We start from the raw sequence: 20,630 nt of genomic DNA on the forward strand, positions 1-20,630 counted from the left end.
GCGTCATATCCAGAGGTTGTCTTTGAGCTACAGTTCATTGAGGGAACCATGAATGCCAACATGTACTGTGACATACTGAAGCAGAGCATAATCCCCTCCTTTTGGAGACTTGGCCGCAGGGCAGCATTCCAACATGATAAAGACCCCAAACACACCTCCAAGATGACCACTGCCTTGCTAAAGAAGCTGAGGGTAAAGGTGATGGACTGGCCAAGCATGTCTCCAGACCCAAACCCTATTGAGCATCTGTGGGGCATCCTCAAACGGAAGGTGGAGGAGCACAAGGTCTCTAACATCCATCAGCTCCGTGATGTATGGGATTGTATTTTTTTTTGGTTGAACTAGATTGACTTGAGTCTTTTTTCAACCTGACTAACTATGTAACTCCATGTCATCATGGAGGAGTGAAAGAGGGCTCCAGTGGCAACCTGTGAAGCTCTGGTGAACTCCATGCCCATAAGGGTTAAGGCAGTGCTGGAAAATAATGGTGGCCACAAAAAATATTGACACTTTGGGCCCAATTCGGACATTTTCTCTTGGGGGTGTACTTACTTTTGTTGCCAGCGGTTTAGACATTAATGGCTATGTGTTGAGTTATTTTGAGGGGACAGCAAATTTACACTGTTATACAAGCTGTACACTCACTACTTTACATTAGAAGGGGGGACCCTCACCATACCAACATCCAAAATACATATAAAAAAGGATTGAGAAACAAAAAATAGGTGGACTTTGTGGGCACACATGAGAGGGAAATTTTTTTTTTTTAAATATAATTTTATTACAACATGATTAAAAAACATAGAAACATACAATCAATACCTCATATGGACAGTTTACCAGTTACCCAATAATGCAGTTACGAAGGTTGGATCTAAATATTAAGGTATCTCATATCATATCAAAGTAGAAAAGTTTGATCCAATAACACCTTCACATTTGTTTGTTGTTTGTCATGACATACATATATACAGGTGCATCTCAAAACATTAGAATATCATCACAAAAGTGATGATATTTCAGTGATTCAATTCAAAAAGTGAAACACATATATTATATAGATTCATTACACACAGAGTGATATATTTCAAGCATTTCTTTCCTTTAATTTTGATGATGATGGCTTACAGCTAGCGAAAAACCCAAAATTCAGTATCTAAGAAAATTAGAATATTACATAAGACCAATAAAAAAAAGATTTTTAATACAGAAACGTCGGCATCTCTATAAAGCTGGTCACCAGAGGGAAGCATGAAGTGCTCTTGAATTTCCTGGTAGAGGGCTGCGCTGACTTTGGACTTGATAAAACATAGTGGACCAACACCAGCAGATGACATGGCTCCCCAAATCATTACTGTGGAAATTTCACATTGGACCACATGCAACTTGGATTATGTGCCTCTCCACTCTTCCTCCAGACTCTGGGACCTCGATTTCCAAATGAAATGCAAAATTTACTTTCATCCCGAAAGAGGACTTTGGACCACTGAACAACAGTCCAGACCTTTTTCTCCTTAGCCCAGGTAAGACGCTTTTGACATAGTCTTTGGTTCAGGAGTGGCTTGACACAAGGAATGCGACAGTTGTAGCCCATGTCCTGAATACGTCTGTGTGGTAGCTCTTGAAGCACTGACACCAGTCTTAGTCCACTCCTTGTAACTCTCCCCCAAACTCTTGAATGGCCTTTGCTTCACAATCTTCTCAAGGCTGTGGTTATCCCTGTTGCTTGTGCACCTTTTTCTACCACACTTTTTCCTTCCACTCAACTTTCCATTAATATGCTTGGATACAGCACTCTGAACAGCCAGCTTCTTTAGCAATGACCTTTTGTAACTTACCCTCCTTGTGGAGGGTGTCAATGACTGTCTTCTGGACAACTGTCAAGTCAGCAGTCTTCCCCATGATTGTGTAGCCTACTGAACCAGACCATTTAAAGGCTCAGGAAACCTTTACAGGTGCAATCCTGAGCCCTGCATCCTCGGCCATATGCAGTCCTGAGCCCACCAGTTTGTGCTTTACACACTGCTGAGCCCCGCGCTATATACACTTATTATAGTGTTATATATTTCCTACTCCTGACCACGTCACTGTACACCGGACTGTATATATTATATTCCTGACCACTGTACTCTTGAAGTAGAACTAAACAAATTTTTTTTCATTTTGGGGCGTAGGACATTAACTTTGTGCTATGGCTTCCATTCTGGTTTGGAGTCTTTAACAAGGATAATGGGCTCCATTCACAAAGTGGTATCCGAGTATGTAGTAAGTTACTTTTATAAAGTCATGCAGTATTTTAGTAGTGAAAACATGCGGTAAATTAACGCCTGATGGTAGCTGGCACATTGATTACCAGTAGTAGATACCATGATGTTAAGGACCACCACATCCTTAACAACAAATGAGTCATCAGCTGTCAGTGAGGTTCCCCGCTGACAGCTGAAAGTAGAAAAAACAGTTGCCGGCAATTAAAAAACTGGAAAAAACTGTGTGGAGTCCCCCCCCCAATCCATACCAGATCAGGAAAGGGTGAGTGAGTGCCCCTCCCCCCTCCTGAACCATACTAGGCACATGCCCTCAACATGCCCCCAAAGCACCTTGTCCCTATGTTGATGGGCTCAACGGCCTCTTCCCCACAACCTTGGCCGGTGGTTGTGGGGGTCTGCGGGCAGGGGGCTTATCGGAATCTGGAAGCCCTGATTAACAAGGGGGCCCCCAGATCCTGGCCCCACTATATAAATGAGTATGGGGTACACAGTACCCCTACTCATTCACCCAAAAAAATGTGTATTATAAAAAAAAGACATTAGTTTTTGACAAGTCCTTTATTTAAAAAATAAAAATAAATGTCCCCCGATGTAGATCTGTCGTCAAATAGTAATGAAATATGAGTGGTGTATCCGCGCATTGGAACAGAAAATTAAAAAAGTGGAGAAAATGGGAAAAAAAATGGAAAAAAATGGAAACAATAGAAGAAATCGCATAAAGGACTGCTGCCTCCACAGATGTGATTTCCACCTAGGTGGAAAAAACAGAAGGTAAGTGAAGGGTTAGTGTGTGGGTGTGGCACTGTCCTAATTTATAGAAATACTTGGTAAATTGTGTGTAGCCAAATCCCATATGTAAAGTCGCATAAACCAAAATTGCAAATAAAAAATTCAACGAAAATAAAACCAAACATAAAACAGCAAAGTGACCCCCTTTGGAGTGTGCAGGTGTAACGTTGTCCTAGTGGAGAAAAAAGTGAAGAAAATTTAAAAAAATGGAAACAATGGAAGAAATCGCATAAATGACTGCTGCCTCCACAAATGTGATTTCCACCAAGGTGGAAAAAACAGAAGGTAAGTGAAGGGTTAGTGTGTGGGTGTGGCGCAGTCCTAATTCATAGAAATACTTGGTAAATCGTGTGTAGCCAAATCCCATATGTAAAGTCGCATATAAAGTATAACCCAAAATTGCAAATAAAAAATTCAACGAAAATAAAACCAAACATAAAACAGCAAAGTGACCCCCTTTGGAGTGTGCAGGTGTAACGTTGTCCTAGTTTAAAAAATACTTTGTAAATCGTGTGTAGCCAGATCCCACATGTAAAATCGCATGTAAATTATAAACAAAATCGCATATAGCAAATATAACGGCTAGGTTGGCCCCCTTTGAATTGGGGGAGGGGGAAGGGGAACAGGGGATGAAATCAAAAAATGACTTTAGCCAAAGCTATTCCATCCGCATAAAAACCCCATATAGTGATTGACAAACATAACGTTGCTGAATGATTACATAGGTTAAATCGTGACTAGTGCTCAGTGCAGTTTAAGTGAAAAACTTGACATCTTTGTAAAACAAGGCAGATATTTGTATTAATCTTGGTGACCAGGTGCTCGTGTCTTGTGATCATGCGGACACTCACCAGCTTCTTTAACCCCTGCGGGGGTAATGCGCAGTCACAGTGTATGCCACTGTGCGGCAATCCACAGGCTGTTTCTGGGTCACGGTGACGTTTTAGGCAGCTTCTTTAACCCCTGCAGGGGTAATGCGCAGTCACAGTGTATGCCACTGTGCGGCAATCCACAGGCTGTTTCTGGGTCACGGTGACGTTTTAGGCATAAGAGAAGAAAGAGGAGATTCCATAGCGTAAAACCATAAAACACTCTTTATTGAACGCAGATGACAGAATGGTACTCACATTTAAGCAGTTTATAATAGGCAACCAAATGTCATCAAAACAGGAGAGAGTCAGATTTAAGTTGGTGATCCTCTGGGAGATGATGCAAAAGCGTCAGAATAGGCCACCACCTACGCGTTTTGTCATAGGGACGTCAACTGACGCTCTCCTGTTTTGATGACATTTGGTTGCCTATTATAAATTGCTTAAAGAAGCTGGTGAGTGTCCGCATGATCACAAGACATGAGCACCTGGTCACCAAGATTAATACAAATACCTGCCTTGTTTTACAAAGATGTCAAGTTTTTCACTTAAACTGCACTGAGCACTAGTCACAATTTAACCTATGTAATCATTCAGCAATGTTATGTTTGTCAATCACTATATGGGGTTTTTATGCGGATGGAATAGCTTTGGCTAAAGTCATTTTTTGATTTCATACCCTGTTCCTCCTCCCCAAATTCAAAGGGGGCCAACCTAGCCGTTATATTTGCTATATGCAATTTTGTTTATATTTTGTTTATAATTTACCGTACATGCGATTTTACATGTGGGATCTGGCTACACATGATTTACAAAGTATTTTTTAAACTAGGACAACGTTACACCTACACACTCCAAAGGGGGTTACTTTGCTGTTTTATGTTTGATTTTATTTTCGTTGAATTTTTTATTTGCAATTTTGGGTTATACTTTATATGCGACTTTACATATGGGATTTGGCTACACACGATTTACCAAGTATTTCTATGAATTAGGACTGCGCCACACCCACACACTAACCCTTCACTTACCTTCTGTTTTTTCCACCTTGGTGGAAATCACATTTGTGGAGGCAGCAGTCCTTTATGCGATTTCTTCCATTGTTTCCATTTTTTTTTCATTTTCTTCACTTTTTTCTCCACTAGGACAACGTTACACCTACACACTCCAAAGGGGGTCACTTTGCTGTTTTATGTTTGGTTTTATTTTCGTTGAATTTTTTATTTGCAATTTTGGTTTATGCGACTTTACATATGGGATTTGGCTACACACAATTTACCAAGTATTTCTATAAATTAGGACAGCGCCACACCCACGCACTAACCCTTCACTAGATCTGTCGTCAATCACAATGCCCACCACAACCACCGACCCGAAAAAAGAAAAGAAAAAAAAAAAGGTCCGCTTGCGCCGAAGGCTCCCGATGTCTGCCAGCTCCGCCATCTGCCAGTTCTTAAATAACTAAGCGGCAGGGGTCACCCGGTAAAGTCACCGGGTGACCCTGCCCTTGTGACCTCATTGGCCCAGCATGCCCCTACCATCGACCCTGTCCCTTAATAATTTAAGAACTGTCAGCTGGCAGGAGCCTTCGGTGTGAGCAGACTTTTTTTTTTTTTCGGGTCGGGGGTGGTGGCGGGCATTGTTATTGACAAAGGATGTACACCGGTGGACATTTATTTTTATTTTTTAACAAAGGGACTTGTCAAAAACTAACGTCTTTTTTTACATTACACATATTTTTTGGGGTGAATGAGTAGGGGTACTATTTACCCCAAGCTGCTTTTTTTCACATTTTTTAATTGCCGGCAATTCTTTTTTTTACTTTCAGCTGCCAGTGGGGAGCCGCGGTGACAGCTGGCGACTCATCGATTGTTAAGGATGCGGCGGCCGCCCACTCCTTAACAACCATATAATTTACTGGTTGTTAAGGACGCAGGCAACCTGTACACATTCCATAAATACTGCATGCCTTATTCACTACTTAATTACCACATACATTTAACTATTTATTTCCTTTTGTGAATTGAGTTTAACACTTGTTCATGCAGTATTTACCGAGTGTTTTCAGCGTTTTGCGGTAAATACTACAGAACAGTATAGTGAATTGCCAGTTACAGGATCGCATGCTATATTTAGGCAAAAAGTGTCTGGACACCTAAATATCGCATGCGAGTTCCTTTTGTGAATGGAGCCCATTGCTAGGTTACAGCTAGGGTAATTATTACAGCTAGGGAAATTATCAGAAGCACTCCTATTATTTCTCCTGTAATTCCTTGAAGAAAACATAAAAATATTCATTGCATGTGTTACTTCAGGGGTACTCAGACCTACCTAATCAAAAAAGCTTCATCATATCAAAGCGGAACCATACTCTAAAATAAATAATTACAAGAAGGTACAGCTTTTTGGCAGAAACTTTGCATGTGTTTTCTGCCAATAAAACCCATTCCTCTAGCTATTATTTCTCTAGTGTACACTGTCTGCTACACATAGACAGTGTGGTATACACTCCTGGCTCATTCCTGACATCTGCATGATGCAGAGAATGGAACCTGGTGCAATGAAGATGCGACTTCAGCATGCATGCACAAAAATGATATCATCAGTGGCAACATGATGGCTAAAGAAGAGGGACAGCTTTGAACTGTCAGTGATGAAGGAGTGCAAACACAGAGGTCAGCCATAATGTGCTGCGCAAGAGCTGCCCTGCATTGGCCATGTTTTCAGAAAACCGTCATAATAAAAAAAAAGAAAAAAAAAAAAAGAAAGAGAGAGAGAGAGAGAGAGAGAGAGAAAAACTATAGCATAGTTTCTGTGAGGGCTCATTCACAGAGGCGCCGAGGTCTATACAGTGTACAAGAGCCATTTGTTTATGTTTTCGGAGCAGTGTGGAGGTGCTTGCAGGCAGTCTGTGTTAGTGAATGGAGATGCAACGGCTGTACGGACTCACATGCACATCCAAGTTTGACAGGCATACAGGGACAGGGACAGGTACGTGGCACTGAATGCACTCTGTCTGCATTTAAGGCATCACAATAATTCCTTCATGCCTGTCAAATTCTAGTGTATTTGTAAGTCAGTAAAGCTGCTCCACCTGCATTCACTAATATAGACTCCTCATTGCTCCAAAACCATAAACAAGGGGCTCTTGAACGCTGTTTGGGCCTCCGTGCCCATGTGAATGAGTCCTAAATTACTGAAATGTATCCTAGCTTTATCAGTCCCTTCCCAGTGACAGTATTACCTATACAAAACACTGAAATAAGAATTAATAAGTAAGAAGTCTTTGCAACAAACAATCTTCTAACTGGTGAAGGACATTGTGAACCTAAACTGTCAAATCTTATCTGGAAAAAATAAATGTTAATCTTCAAAAAATATTACAGACATGTATCTATACCAATTTCAGCATTTGTTGTTAGGTATTAGCTTTATTATACTGGAGAGTCCCACTGAATCCTTTAACAGCATAAACAGCAGTCTGTGTTCTAAGAGTCTGTAAGATTGTGGCATTCAGCCACTGTTCATAATTAGAACCACATTATTTTCCATATTCAGGTTGTATCAGCTGTGCCGTGCCAAAGATAATTTTAGAGACATGTATCTGTATTCCTAAGTAATTTGTGCATTAAATTTGATGGGAACTCAGATGTGAATTGTGATGGACTGCAACAAGTGGGTTATGTTGACAGCACAGCCTTCTACTGGGTCTAGGAAGGTTGCTGACTTTTTGTATGAAGGGTAAGTTGTAATGTTGGTACCAGTAGCATTGACCCGTGTTTTCAACATTAGACAAAGTGTGTTTTTACATCTTTACAACACTATTCTGCATATTATGTTAAAGCATACAGTTCTCAAACTGTTACATTTATAGTATACCTCTAACCATACTGGCCAACATTCTTATCCTGGCTCTAGCAGAGAGTCACCTACCTGGAACAAGCACACAGCCTGTGAAGTATGAACCTACACTCTGTTCTAACATATTTATTCTATGCAAGGGGCTCAATACGTGGTGAATCAAGGATGAGGATGATGCACAACCTATATTCAATAACTATAATTTATAGATAATCACATTTAATAAAATAGGCTAGGAATCCACACCATGATTCTTTTATCTGCACAAGCACACACAGTATACACTACCCTGTTTCCCCGAAAATAAGACCTAGCGTGATTGTCAGTGATGGCTGCAATATAAGCCCTACCCCCCAAATAAGCCCTACCCTGTTTCCCCAAAAATAAGCCCTACCCTGAAAATAAGACCTACAAGGACTTTAACTAGGGCTTATTTGGGGGGTAGGGTTTATATTGCAGCCATCACCGACAATCACGCTAGGTCTTATTTTCGGGGAAACAGGGTAGTAGAATAAATCTCTGATGATAATAACACTAAAGAAAGAATTATTGAAGCATGTAGTTGTACATAACATGTAGTAGTAATAAAGCTGTGATCCAAAAGAGGACTTTCTTCTTCAGCTTCCTGTACTGCTCAGTCAGTAAACATGGCATTCATGGGGGCAGCCACGCACCAGTAGGCTTGGCTTGCAGGAATGGGGACTGTTATAGGTGACGCTACACTAATGCCGCGTACACACGATTGCACATTCCGACAACAAAATCCATGTTTTTTTTCCTTCGGATGTTGGCTCAAACTTGTCTTGCATACACAAGGTCACACAAATTTTGTCGTAAATTCCGATCGCCAAGAACACGGTGACATACAACACGCACAACGAGCGGAGAAAAATGAAGTTCAATAGCCAGTGCGGCTCGTCTGCTTGATTCGTGGAATTCGTGGAATTTTGTGCATCGGAATTGTGTGCACACGATCGGAATTTCTAACAATGGATTTTGTTGTCGGGAAATTTGAGATCCGAGATCTCAAATTTTGTCGGAAATTCCAACGAAAAATGTCAGATGGAGCCTACACACGGTTGGAATTTCCGACAAGAAGCTCCCATCGAACATTTCCTGCCGGAAAATCTGACCGTGTGTATGCAGCATTGGCCAGTGTTTCTCAACTGGGGTGCCACCGCAAAATGACATAAATGGCCCCAACCCATAACAGTCTAATCAGAGAATGATCCTTTGTTAACTCCTGTGTACTGACAGGAGGGAGAGAGCACAGCCCACCACTCCTCCCAACTCTCCTATCTTCTTCCCACACTGCTCCTGCAGCAAAATTTGTGGGTAGGGGAAGGTAATCAAACCTTGTAAAGTTCAATATCAATGTGTTCTGTGTTATTTCTGGTACACAGACAGGTGGGGGTGGGGTACACACCCCACACCTCCTTTTGGTCTCTCCTCCTCTTTGCTACTGTCACTACTCCTGTAGTGATGAGAGGGATGTGGTGGGATGAGAAGTTTTGAGGGAGATTTGGAGGGGGGTGGGGGGAGAAACAGAGGCGGCTGTTAAGCTGACAATAGATGGATCAAAATTCGACTGGTTCAGCAGGGGCCAAATTTCGATCCATCTATGGCTGGTCCTGTTCGAGAACAGTCGATCTACTGACTGACTGCTCATAAAGGGCTTGCTGAAAAAACGTTAGTTTGACCAATGCTGCAGCCAATAGGCAGTAGTGCTCATCAGTGTATTCTGAGAGCAGAGCAGTCCAGCTGACTATCTACTGTCAGAATACAATGACACTGCGGGGAAACTTCCCACATCCACTTTGACTGTGTGAATGGGGGTATTGATTCAGTTGAAAGAAAAGCGTTCAGCTCACTGGCTGGAAAAAAAAAAAAAAAAACGGAGCCATGTATGGCCAGCTTCAGAGTACACTGTTGTTGATACAATTGGTTGATTTATGTGATACACAAAATTATATGTCTGGTACATAATCAGTCCAAACATTGGAAAAGTCTTCCATGTTTGGTATTACCATACTCGGAAGGAGTGGCAGAATGTGTTTTGTGGTGAAATTCGAAGTATGCCCAAGCATAGCTTATTAAATTGACAACTGTGTGTAAAAAAAAATTTAATTTTCTTTCTGCATTTTCCAATTTTTTTGGGAAGAAAATGGAATCTTCAAAAGACTCACCATGTGTGATGGAGATATTGAATTCCATATTTATATCGATGAGATTCAAGCGTACCATCGTGACGACTTTCTAATTAAACTACTGTGCCCCATAGGATGTATGTATATATATGTGTGTAGGTATGCGGGCATGCATATATGTATATATATGTGTGTGTACACTGAATGGAACCAGAGAAGGTCCCCAGGTGTTAATTGAATCAAAGAGTATTGGCAGACATTGTGTCTCTCGAGTCCTTGAAATGCTATATTTTATATCACAGAGGGCTGACGGTTGGAAATCAAGAGATGGTTAAACAAGTAATCAGGCTCTCAGACAGAATGGCACCGGACCTCTTAAAATCATAGCATGAACTTCTGGACAGCTTCAGATGTGACCAATCAAAATTGAAGGCAACTGTAAGCCAATGAACTTTAGGCTTCAGGGGTAGCCAATCAGGATTCAATGCCACTTCTGAACCAATGAGGTGACCCTGAATTCTGATTGGTGGGAGTGGGTTCTAACAATATAAAACCAAAAACCTGGAGAGGCTAGCGCTCTTCGGCTGACGGTCTAGATGAAGGATGGTTACGTAAAACTTCTCCATACAATGTATCTCTATGTCTCTTTTCTTTTCTGTAACTTTTTCTACTGTAGGATTTTGCCTTAATATATTATTAATCTCTTGATAGCATGGATATGACCATTATAGCAATATTTATTATCATTGGTAACATTGTTGTTTTTAAGGTTGTATCATTTATGTTATAGTTGCTAATCTCATATTAATACAAGTTTCTTTTCTGTACAATAGTAAGTTTAAATAAATTAGATTGTTACCCTTTTCGCACAGGTATCATTTGTCCTTAATTTCATAGGTTTATTCATATATAGATAAAAGGTTTTAATCACTTATGTATCATTAAGTATATAAGTGAGGTAGGTATAAAGGTAGCCTTATCAGATGGTGCCCCGTGTAAGGAAGTTTAATGTTGGGGGTGAATGCGATTTCTTGTATAGAAGACAGAGCTGGTTTTGTGTTTACCTGTCTCCCATCTGAATACCCAGACTAAAAAAAATTTATCAGAACTTTCCTGTTTACCTTTTGTCTATGCTTATTCTTTGATGAGACTGATTTTGAATAATGCATATGAGAAATAGAAATGGAAACTGCATATTGCGTATGATTATAGATGTGGGATTAGTTGCAACCTGCAATGTATGGATGGCTGAGCAATTTTTAAGTAACTGCATGTTTGTGACCATGCACAGGGGAGGGGCAGCCAGGTTGGCTGTTCCATGGTTGTTACATTAGAATATGTATATGGAAAGGGCTACTCCCTGTGCACAATAGGAAGGGGGAGGGTTTCTTTTTGTTTTGTAGCTAAAAAGACCATGTAAGCATTCACTGTGGGTGAGATGGTCTCAGGATCCCAGGAACGCTGTTTGTATTTCTGAGATGTTTTTTTCTGTGAAAGCTGATGCCAGAATAAGTATTGAACTTTGTTTGAGAAAAGAGGGTATGTTTGAGCTGGGTTATATTGTGGTTTATATTGCGTTGTTTCATTGGATAGCATGTGTTGCTAAGTGTGCATTCTCAATTGTACGGCGAGATTACATTCTTTTCAGTGAAACTGTTCCTAAACTGTGTGTCCATGGTTAAGTGTGCATTTACAAATGTGTAGTCAGTCTTTGAGAAAGAGTCTAGTGAAGAAGTCTGATTTAGCAGGATCAACAATTGCATTTCATGTGTTGCTTTTTTAGTGTGCCCCTTTTCTCAGTGGCCATTTGGTGGTCGCCGTGAGACTGTGGCTCGATGTTTATTTGCAACTACCATTTTATGTTTTATGTAACTTTTGGCTTTTTCGGATGTGTTGTTTGGTTGGAGAGCCTGTGTTTGAGGCCTGCCAAGGTCCCTAGTGGTATGCAGAATGAAATGTTTGTAAGTGTTCATTTAGTATCTCAAATGTGTAATTTTGTGGGGAGAAAATTTAGTTTTGGCGGGAAAATGCGCCATTTTGTTATGGCCTGGCTTTCGTCAGCCATTTCCTTTTGATGTTACCATGTGACTGTGCTGTGGTTTTCGTCGGCCATCTTGCTGTAGTCTATCATGTGGTCGTGGCCTGGCTTTCGTTTGTGCTGTTTGGCCTGTGGATTATCCTATAGGGGAAGGTGCAGCCACCATTCCTTTGTGTGTGAAACCATGTGACATGAGCCACCATTTTGTTTCTAGGCATTACTTCTGTTTTAAATGAATGTAAGCTTTTGTAGGTGTTCTGTGTTTGTACTTCAGTAGAAGAGTGGCGATTTTTGTATTGGATTTGGGTTTTGGCGGGAAAATGCACCATTTTGTTGTGGCCTGGCTTTTGTTGTAGTCACCATGAGGCCATGGTCGGTGGCCATTTTGAGAAGTGCAGTTTAAGGATTTTGTGCTTTTTAGCCTGTAAATCATCCCAGAGGGGAAGCTGCTCCAATTCCTTTGTATGTGTATAGCCATCCGGTCTACTTTGAATTGAATTTAATAGCTTTAACTGAGTTTTTGTACTTTTAGCTGTGCGTGTTTTTAAATATTTTTGGAGTTCTTCAGAGGGCAATTCATTGTTTTGAGGCTTGTATTGTATATCCTGCAAGAGTTTAGGAAGGGGCAATTTATTCTTAGATATCTCTATGCAGTTATGGTTAGGGAGCAGGATGTTTGGTCCACTCTGGGAGTGGCAGACAGAAGAGATGTACTGTGTGGACTATTAGAGGAGAGATATGCTGTGTATGCTGTTGGAGGATGTATGCTGTGTGTACTGTTGGGGGGGGTGAGTCTGACAGATATCATCAGACTCAGAGATCAAATTTTTTATTTCAACCAAAAAAAACCCAATGTCTTCTTTTAAGAAGGGTGTCATTTTGGGAGCATTATTTCGAGTTTCTAATCGTTAGTGGGGTCGGGTTGATGTTTATTTTCCACTACAGTGATGGGAAAATTTGGAGATAATAGGGAACTTCTTGGTCAAGGGAATTGTCAGACAGTGTATGTGGTTTTCGTTCAGAAATTTCAAACATTTTTTTCCATTCAGCGAAGGTACAAAGATTTTTCGTCTGAATATTCTTGTCTGAAAACTGATCTGTGTGGCCAGCATGAGGCTCGGTGCATGCCTATGCAGTTTGCTTTTTATTTTTGCGCACGTGATTTTGCTGCGATTTGCGTTTTTTTTTTTTTTTCTGGCCAGGTTGTTATAGGTTAGATTGGAGGACACAGGTTACTGTAGGGGCGCATTGCATGTTTTTCTGCAGCTTCTCCATTGAAGTGTATTGAACAGAAGAGGCGCTGTTTTGCGTTGAAGAGGGAGTCCCTGACCCTTTCCAAATATGCTGCGGTTGGGGGGGGCATGGATGTGAACGTGTCTCATGGGAGGCCATGAGAATTAACTGTAGTACGTTTCTGCAAAAGGCACCAGAAAGCACATAGGTGTGAACCAGGTCTAAGACGTTTATTAACATAATGGGGTTCAGAAGGCTAGGGTTGGCCCTTTGTGGTGCAGGGGGGGAGCAGATAATCGCTACTGTAAGGGGTTCATTTTTTACTGTAGTACGGTGAAAGTTATATTTACGTTTGCGATTGTTTGCTCTTTTTGTACTATAGAGGGCTCATTTTGTTTTTTAACCCCCATTGTGTTACTGGCCGATTGATCGATTTTGAAGGTAGTAGTCAATTGATTTTGTGGTTGATTGGTTGTAGATTAGTCGATTAGTTGTTTCAGCCCTAGTATGAATCTGTCTCTTTGTAAACTACTAACTGTGGATGGTGAGCTTTGTAATTAGACCTGTATACACTGGCTATATTATAAACTGCTACCAATCATATTGAAATTAGGTGTGCATCAGTTAACTGCCTCCTGTACTACAAGCACACATAGGGTCCTGATTATCCAAGTTTATGTTTATCATTATGGAGATAACAGAAGTAATAGCCCTTCGTTAAGCTTTTCCTTTAGAATACCTCTGAAAAGTCCAAGGGGGAGATTGAAATATTATAGTTTGGAAAATCTCCAGGCTATTTTTTTTGAAGGACTATAGTCAGAACAGGGAACATTAGGAGTAGTACGCTAGCAGCCCGCTCAGGCTGTGTAAAATAACCGGAATGCGGGGGCCGGTTATCGTGATAAATGCACAAACCATAACCGCTCTGAAAGTAAAGCGCAGGGTTCTCTGTACGAAGAGTCTGGAAAAAATTGTTCTGACAAGTAGTGAAAAAAAAAAGCAGCATCGGTGACAGGGGTAGTACCTGTCAACCCAATCACGATCCAGAGGGTCGCTACCTCTGGAGGATCAACCTAAAAAGGTTGGGAAATCAGGGTAGGGTCCAAGCATCCGTAAGGATGGGTTAAATATGGGCCCTAAGATATTCGTGATTGGGATTGTTGGACGAGGAAGAGGTGTTCTAAGAAAGGTTAAAAATTAAATATGGGAAGATATGTACCGTGATCATCACACAAAGATGGCACGGCCATATGACTTCAGTTGCCCAGTCAGATAGAGGCAACAGGTTTAGGTATGTCTGAATTCAGAGGGACGTCCTCCACACCTAAGGTATGTATCAACAAGAATAAATCCCAGGAAGGTAAGAGCTCTTTAAAAATTGCCCCTATATTTTGTAAGCTGCAGGTAAAAACTACTAATCCAGAAGAGGCCATCCCATATTCTCAGTCGTCTAAAACAAAACCTTTTGTTAAGAGATGTTGTACCACTTTAACTAAGATAAAATGTCACTTATGTGGCCTATTTGGCCACATGGCGAGATTCTGTCTATCAAGTTCCCGTCAAAAAGTCGGTAAGCATAATCCATATAGGACCACAAGACGTGATTTTGAAGTGTACTCTGCACGCTTCGCCACATGGCCTAGGTGTAGGAAGTATGGACCACCTGGGTCAGGGGTCCCATTCCAAACTCCTGAGAATGAGTCCATACAGGCTGAGAAGGGGCTAACGAAATGGGATGGATGTCTGAAAGAATTTCAACCTTACCAAACAGATGTTATGGGTTTAAGAAGAAGTACAGGGTATTATAGAAAACATGCTGATATGTGTGATGTCTAGAGGTCATCTTTAACCTAGCTAATTGTGTGAGTGTGTGTGTGGAGTATGCAATATATGTTGTGTTGTGTGACGTTTGTTCTCAGCTGCTGACAGCCCACCCAAATGACCCCCCTTCTTTCTCACCAGGTCTGTGAAAAGGTACAGCGAACTGTAGACATGCAAATGACCTGAGCCAAGATAATTATCTGTACTAGTGAATTGAAAGATACATATACTAAAATGACTTTGTTTTCCAGGAAAACAGTATTGGAGAGGTTCTTTGTGGTGAGGTATTATGATCTAATGATAAATGGTACTGCTAAAAGGTTTATTACGGATTGCTAATTTTTTTTCAACCATGGTGAATACATTTTTTTGAGGGGAATTATTGGTATACCATAAAACAAAAAAATCCACGTGGTATTAATGTGTATTAAGTAATACACATTAATGATAAGTTGAGCTCAACAATTTTTTTGGTATTTAAAAAAAAAAAAAGTGCACTGTTTATGTAATGCAATGTATATTTGTGTTTCATATGCTAATGTCTTGTTACAGGTATATAACCATTGATTCGTTGTTTCTAGGCGAAAAATTGAATGTTTATTACTAAATTTTATAGGTGTTTTATCCCTCAGATTAATCTCTTGATAGCATGGATATGACCATTATAGCAATATTTATTATCATTGGTAACATTGTTGTTTTTAAGGTTGTATCATTTATGTTATAGTTGCTAATCTCATATTAATACAAGTTTCTTTTCTGTACAATAGTAAGTATAAATAAATTAGATTGTTACCCTTTTCGCACAGGTATAATTTGTCCTTAATTTCATGGGTTGATTCATATATAGATAAAAGGTTTTAATCACTTATGTATCATTAAGTATATAAGTGAGGTAGGTATAAAGGTAGCCTTATCACATGCCTCCTAAAAATACCATGGGGTGTTTACTTTCCGAAATGTGGTCATTCTATAGGTGTTTCCACTGTCCTGGTACTCCAGGCCCTCCAAAAAAGTGAAAGGTATTTACGAAATTAGATGCGTAATTCAGGCCCATAGAAAGCCTGAATGTGCTCCTTGGATTTTGGACCTCTATGTGGCTAGGTTGTGAAAAGTCTCACACATGTGGTATTGCCATACCTGGCAGGAGTAGCAGAATGTGTTTTGGGGTGTTTTTCTAAGTATGCCTAAGCTGCGCGCTTTCCTGCATTTTCCAAAAACTTGTAGCAAAAAAGTCTTCAAGACTCACCCTGCCTCTTAGATGATACCTTGGGGTGTTTGCTTTCCAAAAGGTAGTCATTTTGTAGGTATTTCTCCTGTCCTGGCACTTCAGGAACTCAAGAAATATAATTTGAAGTCAGGAAATTAAATGCGAAATTTATGCTTCTTGAAAGCCCAAAGGTGTTCCTTGTGTTTTCGGCCCCTCTATGCTTCCAGGCTGTGAAAACGTCGCACAAAAGTGGTATCCCCATACTTGGGAGGGGTAGCAGAATGTGGTTTGAAGTGTGATTGTAAGTATGCCTATGCTGTGTGTAAAAAATAACTTGTTAAAATAAAAATGTTATGAAAAAAATAAGGGCAGCACAGTGGTGTAGTGGGTAGCACTCTTGCCTAGCAGTAAAAAGGGTCGCTGGTGTGAATCCCAACCACCACACTACCTGCCTGGAGTTTGCATATTCTCCCTGTGCCTGCGTGGGTTTCCTCCGGGTACTACGGTTTCCTCCCACACTCCAAAGACATGCTGGTAGGTTAATTGGCTTCTGTCCAAAATTGGCCCTAGTATATGAATGTGAGTTGGGGACCTTGGATTGTGAGCTCCTTGAGGGTAGAGACTGATGTGAGTGCGCAATGTATGTGTGGAGTGCTGCGTAAATTGATGGCGCTATATGGGTACCTTAAATAAATAGGGATAATTGTAGACACGCACCCACACTCACTCAGGTTGAACTGGATGGACTAGTGTCTTTATTCAACCTTACTAACTATGTAACTACTATGTAATTTTATTTCATTTCTTCATTTTCCAAAAAATTGTGACAAAAAAATATAACTTAAAAAAAACTTACCATGCCTTTTACTAAATATCTTGGACTGTCTACTTTTCAATAAGGTAAATAGGTGCACAGGAGTGATATCATCCCGCAACGGCTAATGAAGACGGCCAATGACTGGCACACAGGAGAAGATGTTGGTGTCAGAGAGGGACCAATGGAAAGGTATTACTCCTTTAGTTCTGCTTTAATTTTATTGTTTTACTTGTAGGCAATTTGAGCCCTTTTAGAATCCTGGTTATAAAAACTCCTACTTACTCCTCCCCCCATGTACTGACTTGTTGCTAGGATGTGAAAACCACTGGATAGAAAAACAATATCCAAGATGGACCAGTAGATAAATATCAATTGTATATGTCCCTCAGAACAAATGAGGTAAATGTTCAATGGAGGAACATCAGTGTGGTGACTATATCACCATTTGACCTCAATGCAATAATGATAGGGCATGACAATACATAGCAGACAGGATGCATAGCTCTTAAAACAGATGAAATGGTCCACTCAGTCGTCTATGGGCTTAAGGCTGGCCGGTGTGAAAAAAAAACAGAGGCGCATATACAATTGATATTGATTATTGGTCCATTTTGAATATCATTCTTTCTATCATAAATTTCAAATAGCATCATGGAGGCATTACTCATTGACTATATTTACCTGCATATCACTGTTTCTATATGCTCTATATTTATATGGAACTGAGCCTCTACAATCGTCCACTGTTTGCTTATATGGATGCATTGTCATACTGAAAGAACCTTATTTCATCAACAATCCTCCTGGCATTTGATCTATGTTGTATATATATTGGCTTTACACGCCATGAATACTTATATGGAACTGAACTTTTCACCATTTCCGTATACATGTATGCAAGTCTAAAGCCCCATACACAAGGACTTTGTACAAACTTTCCCAGGACTTTTCCAGCCAACTTTCACCAAATCACGTGGTTTTTCAGCTCTTTACCACCACCCTTTGGTCAACTTCTGTATTGTTGTCTGATATTGAGTCAATCTCACCACTTTTATTGGCAAGATTGACACCTTGCGAGCCGGGTTCACACTGGTGTGGGGATCCGACTTGGATCCCCACCAATGCCAGGCACTGTGTTTGGTATGAATCTTGAGGGGGAACTCCACGCCAAATTTTAAATAAAAAACCAGCATGGGTTCCCCTCCAGGGGCATACCAGGCCCTTAGGTCTGGTATGGATCTTAAGGGGAACCCCTTACGCCGAAAAGGCGGCATGGGGGTCCCCCCCAAATCCATACCAGACCCTTATCCGAGCACGCAACCTGGCCGGTCAGGAAAGGGGGTGGGGACGAGCGAGCGCCCCCCTCCTGAGCCGTACCAGGCCGCATGCCCTCAACATGGGGGGTGGGTGCATTGGGGAAGGGGGGCGCCCTGCGGCAGCCCCACCCCAAAGCACCTTGTCCCCATGTTGATGAGGACAAGGGCCTCTTCCCAACAACCCTGGCCATTGGTTGTCGGGGTCTGCGGGCGGGGGGCTTATCGGAATCTGGGAGCCCCCCTTAATAAGATCCCCCCAGATCCCGGCAGCTCCGGGGTCTTCTACCCACTTTGGGGGTCTTCTTCCGACTTCGGTGTCGTCTCCGCGCTCTCTGGTTCTTCTCCGGTGCCTTCTTCCTTCTGCCGGGCTCCTCCGCTAACTTCTGCTCTTTTGCCGCTCTTTTGCTAGCGGAGGAGCCCGGACATCTGGATCGTCTTCTTCCCTCTTCTCTTCCAGAGATGTTGACACGATGCTCTCTCCGGCTGTAACGCTGTCTGTGCGCTCTGCTATGACTTATATAGGCGGTGACCCCGCCCCCTATGACATCACAGTCCTGGGGCATGCTGGGACTGTGAGGTCGTAAGGGGGCGTGGTCATAGGATGACATGACCACGCCCCCAATCCATACCAGACCTAAGGGCCTGGTATGCCCCCAGAGGGGAATTCCCTCTCGCACTGGCCGCAATAGGAAAATGTGTACAGTATGTATGTACAGTACCCTGTCGCCGAGAACCAGCGCGATGGGTTCGCGCTGGAAACATTCTTGCGGCCGCGTACTGTAGTTTGTACAAAAGTATGATGCTTTTGTGTACACACGATCGGACTTTGCTCCATCGGACTTTTGTTGCTGGAAAGTTTGTCCGTTCGCACAGCCAACAAAAGTCAGATGGAAACAGAAAAAGCTTATCTGGTGGAGTGTACACACGGTCGGATGTTGCTCCAAAACAGCTAATTTGCATGTTTGTTGTCAAAAAGTCTGATCGTGTGTACGGGCCTTAATATTTATGAGCATGTGATTTTGTGCTTTATGCATTCTCTACATACTGGGGAAAGGTTTCTTTCACTGGAAATACCTTCTGGATTGAGACAGTAGTCTGACCATGGAACAATGTGGTGATGAAGTTTCTTGTGAATGAAGGCGTAAGAACCGGGGATACAGAAGACTTCAAGCACAATAAGTGATGAGATGCTCAGCCGCAGTAAAACATTTGAATGGTGTAAACGTATGATTTTCAGTGACGATCATGGCCATGGTGGTTCCCAGCCCACAGCATACCTGTGAACATTCAGCGCGTGGAACGCCTGATTCTGGATAATCAACGCATAATCTTTTGTTTAAAAGAATTCCTCGGAGGTCAGCATTTCAGCACTGATGACAAAGTGAAGCAGGCTGTCTTAGGATGGTTCAGGCCAGTGGCGGCTGGTGTTTTTTTTTTTTTGGGGGGGGGGGGTGACACCCCCCGGTGGCACTGCACTACCACCTCCCACCTGTCAGAAACCACGAATCAGACCGAGATAGAAATATAGTTAAATCACACTTGATTAATAATAATTAAAAAAGGTAAACAGTCAAAACATAGCCAGAGTTCAGGAACCGAAATGCATAGTCAGACAAGCCAAAACATCAGGGGGCCAGAGAAAAGTGTGGTAGAACAGCAAGCAGGATCTGGAGCCAGAGGGAATGTCAGCCAAGCAAGTCTTTAACAGGACTGACGAGCAGGATATCATCAACAGGTGAGTCACTGTGAGAGATAGGAGCTGGCAATTAGCCGACAGCTGAGCGGCCAGCTCAGAGAAGGAAGGGCTGAGACCAGCCCTGAGACCACCCCTATCAGGTAGGGTAGACTTACCATTTGCCTGGGCTGTGTTGGGCACGTCTGATCCTTGCGGGGGTTCTGAAGCGTGTCTCCCAGCTGCAGCTGTCTGAGGACTGTGTGTCTCTTGTGGAGTGGGGCCGCCGCCCTCGCCGCCATTTTGTTGGAGCCTACTCCCAGCTGGAGGGTAGAAATCAGTTAGTTTTGCGGCCTGGAGCGGGAGTTCCGCCGCTTACACATAGCGGGGAGAGGGTAAGGCAGGTACGGGTGGTGGTTAGGGAGAAGAGGGGTCATTCCTGTTGTTGTGAGCGGTCGCTGGGTGAACTTTGGCACCGGAGCGCACTCACACTGCTGTCATACAGACCTGCGGCTCGCCACGCCCCCGGAGGATCAGTGTTGCGTAGCTAATATTCATTCACTATTCTAATACAACTGGGTGGGCTTGGA

General features: G+C 42.0%; 1 protein-coding gene across 3 annotated transcripts in view; it reads right to left on the bottom strand.

The window, feature by feature from the left end:
* The window catches only part of BMF (Bcl2 modifying factor), a 141,021-nt gene that overhangs the window by 63,147 nt on the left and 57,244 nt on the right, over positions 1-20,630 (bottom strand). The gene's annotated exons all lie outside the window — the stretch shown is intronic.

Source organism: Aquarana catesbeiana, linkage group LG13, assembly GCF_042186555.1.
Source record: "Aquarana catesbeiana isolate 2022-GZ linkage group LG13, ASM4218655v1, whole genome shotgun sequence".
Classification (NCBI taxonomy): Eukaryota; Metazoa; Chordata; class Amphibia; order Anura; family Ranidae; genus Aquarana; species Aquarana catesbeiana.